Raw genomic sequence first — 5,734 nt, forward strand, 5'->3', positions numbered from 1 at the left:
TCTGGTGGTGTGATAGGTTGCGTGTTGGGTTGCCGAACCCACTACCCAACATTGGAGATGCACTTCAAGACTGGAAGGATAGAGTTAAAGTGTCTGCTGATATTCCACAAAGGGATATGGAGGATCAAGAAGAAGGTGAATTTGGGTTGACATCTGAACTTGATCAGGGAACAGCTCAGGCGTTAGGATCTGCAATGCCTTATCAGACGGAGCATAATATTGTCCATGACAAGCCTGATGGGGATGGAGCATAAAGATCAATATTTCTAATTCTCGTAAGGAGGGTTGTATATAGAAGATGTTCAAGAAGCTAAGGGAAGGATTGATGACTCAGGAAGAAGTCCTCTAGAGAGTTTAGTGAAGGAAATAATGCCCTTGGTCCAAGTATGCATTCTATGATAAGTCTAATAAATGCGGTTCAGTATTAATTAACAAGTTAATAATTCAGTGAGATCAAGTGAGCTGAATGCCTAGCTAGAGGCCGCTTCAGTTCAAGTGGAATTAATGATATTAATCCACAGCTTACTCTTGACTGAACCCGTAGGGTCACACAAATAGTACGTAAACGGATCAAGTATTTAATAGCATTAAATACTCCATCTATGAATATTCGGAACCGACGGATCTTGGTTTCAGTGGGAGCTAAGATCGTCACAGGCAAGGAATGAATACTCCGGAAACGATGATATTGCCGGAAACGGAAATATGGATCGTATCGGAAATATAAATATTATCCAAGTCGTAGATGTTGCCGGAAACGGAAACATGGTACGTGTCGGAAAATATTATCGGAAATGGAAATATTGCCAGAATCGGAAATATTGCCGGAAACGGAAATATTGTCAGAATCGGAAATATTACCGGAATCGGAAAATAATTCCGGAAACGGAAATATTAAATATTTGTTCGAAACGGAAATTAATTCCGGAATCGGAAATATTAAATATTGTTCGTATCGGAAATGAATTCCGGAATCGGAAAATTTAATCGGAAGCGCATCGTACGAATAAGCATCAGACGAGGCCTGCCGGACGAGGCCCAGCACGAAGCCAGGCCATCGCCCAGCAAGCCAAGCGCGCCGCACAAACAGCCACGCCAGGCCCAGCGCAAGGCCAGGCCCAGCAGGCTGCGCGCAGCGCGCAGCGCGCACAGCGCGCACAACGCGCACAGCACGCGCAGCGCGCAGCGCGCGCGGGCGCTGAGTGGGCTGCTGCTCGCGCGCACGCATGGGGCCCATCGTGGCTGCCGTGCGTGTGTGTGCAAGTGTTTGTGTTCGTGCACGTTTCCTAAAACATGCAGAGTTCGGTTAATGATTAAATTCCTAATTCTATTTGATAAATTAATTAAATTAGAGTTCTTGTAGGATTCTAGGTTTGATTAATTTGTATCTGAATAGGATTTCGATTCCCTTTCCATACCGCTATAAATATGAGGCTAGGGCTCACAATTTATAAAACAAGTTTAAAAGTATTCAAAGTGAGTTTTTGAGAGAAAAATTCAGTCACACATTTGCCTATAAAGTGCCGAAAATAATAGTACCTTAAGGGCGATTCTAGTTGGTCAATCTTAAGGCGGATCCGGACGTGCTGTGGACTATCTACGGAGGGACGACACTTGGAGTCCTAAAGACTTGTTCTTGTTCGGTTCGGGCGCAGCTAGGGAAGGCACGCAACAAAGAGTATGCATCTAATCTATGCTAAATGATTATGTGTAAATAATATGTTTTCCTGGGTTTATGGTTTTTCCGCATGATTTATGAATTGTCATATGTATCATAACCTAACATTTAGTGTCTGTGAAGAAGTTTTACATGACTATGGAAGTGAATCACTTAAGTTCAGCTAATGGTGATGAACCAGAGAAAGTTCAGAATCTTGTTCAGCAACTTGGCGAGATGAATTTGAATGCTGGAGCTCTTTGGAGAAAGTATGAACTCCGCACAATGAGGTTATCTTAGGAACTGGCCGAGCAGCTACGTTTAGTCATGGAACCTACACTGGCTAGCAAGCTTCAAGGGGATTACAGGACTGGCAAAAGGATTAATATGAAGAAAGTATGTTATTGAAACTTCAATCCTTTTCCTTCTCTTTACCATGTTCTTAATCTTATTTGTTTCTTAGAATTTTATTTTATCTATGATGTTTGGATGTTTCCGCTGTTTTTAGGGTTGATATTTTTTTTCCTTCGTTTGATTTGGGAATTGATTTATTGTTCTTCGTTTGATTTGTTAATTTGAGGTAATTTTGAAAGGTTTTGTTGGTTGTGAGACTGATTCGGGTCATTTTAGGGTTAACTCATCTCTGTAACATATGTCTGCGCTCCTCTAAGGCTGAGTAATTTGTTGAAGGGATGTATGGAGAGACCCTGGTTCCAGAATTAAATTACAGCAGTTGTCAGAAACACATTGGAGTTTATTTGATGTACAATTTTGGGGTTTTATCGACTGAGCGACTAACTCAGGTCATTTAGGGTTAATTTTTTAGGTTTTTGAAGTTGATTTTGTTGATTTTATGGTCAAATTGTGTCTGGTTATTTTGTTGATTTTGATTTTTGATTCAGAGATTTGGGGTTGGGTGCAGTAAAATAGTTGTACTCATTCCAAATCTAATGTGGCCAGCTTTAGTTTGATCATTTGTTGGGAGTGTTCCTTTCTAATTGGGACTTGACTCGACTTCAATCCGGATTGGTCGGAGTCTAATAATCATTACTGCTATATTCATTATAGTTGTTGTTTGTATAGGTGTTTGTCTTTGTTTGGATTTTAGGGTATGCTACCGATACTCTTTCTTACGTGGGGATTGGTGGCCTTTTGGCACGGGCATTGAACATCCAAGTTATTTAGTCCTGACAAGGCATTGAACTTTCCTCTACAAGCTCTTGCGCCGAGCAAAAATCTCTGGGTATGTGCCTTGCAAGTTTTTACAGTGTAGTTAGCAGGTCTGAAGTAATGATTGTAGGAGGCTTGATAATTTTGGTGAATCTGATCATATTAGTTTATTATTATTATTTTTAATTTTTTTTTCTAGTGTGTGTGCGTGTTTGTGTTCTCTTTTTTAAGCATGGTGCTATTTCTGTTTATTTTGTTTAGTGAATTGGTAGCATGTAAAACATAGAGCAGTTGCACCAGAAGCTAACATTATCTCAAGTTAGTGGTCCGGGGAATATTGTAGCTTCTGAAAATATCTCCTCTGAAAAAGGCTCCTTATCTTATTAGGGATTGAACATAGTCATATGGATAAGAAGTTGATATGATCTAGGAACCCTAAGCTCTGGTTTGATTCAAGTCTTTTGGTTGATATAATTCTTAAGTCCAGCTACATTTTCACTCAAGTCATTCATTTTTAAGTATTAGTTTGATCAACAGAGGAACCTCGGGTAAACTTATTGTTCAAAATCGTCAAACAAGATTAACATTTGTAAACAAGTATTGCTCCTTGTAATAATAGAGTGATTGATATAGTGCGGAGTAATATTTATTTGTAAATGTTAATATTACGATAAGTTAATTTGGTCTTACGAATCCTAATTGTGGTTAACACAAATTTGAAATCTTGTTTTGTGTTTGTGGAACAACCATAAGTATATTTCCCTTTTACTGTGTGACCTAGGGAATAACATTTTGATTTTTGACATATTTAAAGTTTCACTAAAGATTTAAGCTTTTAAGTACTGTTCAAGTTGGTACTTAAAGTTTCACCAATGCATTAGTTTTTGGTGAAAAGATTGTCTTCCCTAAATCTTTGCCAATACTTAATTAGAAAGCTAAAATAAAAAGTAGACACAATGGCTTGTTAATTCTTTCAAAGGAAAGGGAAAGAAATATAGAAGATAATTTTATTAGTTTATTTATTTTCTACGCGGATTTAAATCTCAATCCTCTACACAGAATGTTTCTTCTTAAAAGTACTCGTTCAGTTTATTAGAAACTTCAATAGTAAGCTTTATAAACTGCTGGAACTACCATGAAGATGCATGAATTGGGAGGGGTGTCTGAAGTAAGGTTCTAATAGTATGATGTCAGTTATCTGTCAACTGTCCTGTTATCTGAAACTCTTGCTCAACCGCCTATCATTGTGTTCTGACACCTGAACCTTCCTCCAAGAACATTCATTGCCCGTGTTTAAATTGTTGCTACTGCAAGTTTTTTCTCTAAATTGTATTTTTATTCACATTTTCTTTGCGTGTGTTTCTTTGCAAATATATATCTGTTATGTGTTGTCTGTTGGAGGTGGCTTTGTGTGTGTTATATTTTTGTGGTTGCCATTTAACATGCTCTTTCTTAGGATATCAGTTAATATTCTAATATATGGTTATACTTATTTTCAACCACTTCATGTCAGTTGTCTAGAACTTGTTCTTAAAGGCTTCTGTGACTGAATATTGTTTTCTCACTTTCCAGAATGCAGCTTACAACAGTCAAGTTGAACCAAGGAAGCACTGAACATAAAGGCCAAGGGTTAAAATTTCAAGGTTCTAACTGTGATGCTCGCAGAGGGGCCTACAGAAGAAGTCATGTATATGGTAATTGATATTCTGAACGCCAGTTTATGTTTCTTATTTTTTTATCCACTTTGTCTTATATTTAATAAAAATAGGAGCATTTGGGACTCTCCGACGAAATTAAGTGAAGTAAAGGTTTCAATGAGTGATGATATGGCTAAAGAATTTTATTTTTCCTTACAAGTTACAATGACTCTCATTTCTACTTGCAAATGTTTTTTCTCTATGTACTTTTTTTTAGAGTTCTCACCAATACTTCTCTATGAAATATGTTTAATATGCTTGGAGAATATAGGGGAGGGAGGGTCATAGTTGCAAGTATCTGCTCCTAAGGTCTCTCTCTATTATAAAATCCAATCTAAGCCATTATGTTCAGTTTTCTAGTTTATTTATTGATTGCTTTCTTTGCAGAGTGTAGGTGCAGATCATTTGGTCCCCTGCCAATGCCGGTTTCATGAATGTTCAACATCCAGAAGAATTTTTTATAGAAATGATTGCGATGGTAGGTTAAGAATAAAAATATGTTTTGTAGTGTAAGTGGTTGATATTAATTTTGTTGTAGGGTAATGTAAATATGTACAATACAGGTGCTAGATGATAAAACTATGGATGCTAATACCAATTCGTTGTAAATAATGTAATTTATTTATTTTGAAAAATAAAATTGTGTATTTGCAGGGCGCTCTGTTTAGAAACGCTACGAATAGTGTCAAAATTTTACCTTTGGGAACTTCTATTAGCAGCGCATGGGTACAACAAAAGGTTGTAAATAATGTACATTTCGTAGCGTGTGTTACCAAGGTGCGCTGCAAATATTGGATTTTTTGCAACGTTTCTGTTCGGTGCGAATAAAAGTACATTATTTGCAGCCCTCACAATTGCAGCGCTCAAAGACGCTTCAAAAAGGCCCTTTTTTGCGCGCTGTAGATGACATTTTTTCTACTAGTGACAGCCATAGCATTGATTTCATATTTTTCAAAATCTTCTTTCACAAATTCAGAAATATGTTTAGGAACTACCTAAGTTTCAGCATTGGTTTTTGTTACCTCGAAGTTACCGACTTCTATGACTCGCCAAACTTGATAGTTCGTTGCCTTGATAAAGATCTCCATTCTGTTCTTCCAATAGGTATAGAATTTCCGTTGAACATTGGAGGTCTTTGAGTTGAATAACCTTCTTCGAGTTTCTCGTGAGTGTTCATACTTTCCCGGAACTTTTTCTCAACAGGGTTTCC

General features: G+C 37.5%; 1 long non-coding RNA gene across 3 annotated transcripts; it reads left to right on the plus strand.

Annotated features, from left to right (window-relative positions):
* The first annotated feature begins 1,770 nt into the window (after positions 1–1,770).
* Positions 1,771–5,195, plus strand: LOC110785981 (uncharacterized). Of its 3 annotated transcripts, XR_008918396.1 has the most exons (4): positions 1,771–2,053; positions 2,741–2,900; positions 4,400–4,521; positions 4,912–5,195. It is a non-coding gene; the product is annotated as an uncharacterized lncRNA (long non-coding RNA). The 3 variants fall into 3 exon arrangements; XR_008918397.1 differs by lacking the exon at positions 2,741–2,900 and having other exon boundaries at positions 1,773–2,053; XR_002532752.2 differs by lacking the exons at positions 1,771–2,053; positions 2,741–2,900 and adding an exon at positions 3,717–3,995.
* Positions 5,196–5,734: the final 539 nt, after the last annotated feature.

This window comes from Spinacia oleracea, chromosome 4 (genome assembly GCF_020520425.1).
Source record: "Spinacia oleracea cultivar Varoflay chromosome 4, BTI_SOV_V1, whole genome shotgun sequence".
Lineage (NCBI taxonomy): Eukaryota > Viridiplantae > Streptophyta > Magnoliopsida > Caryophyllales > Amaranthaceae > Spinacia > Spinacia oleracea.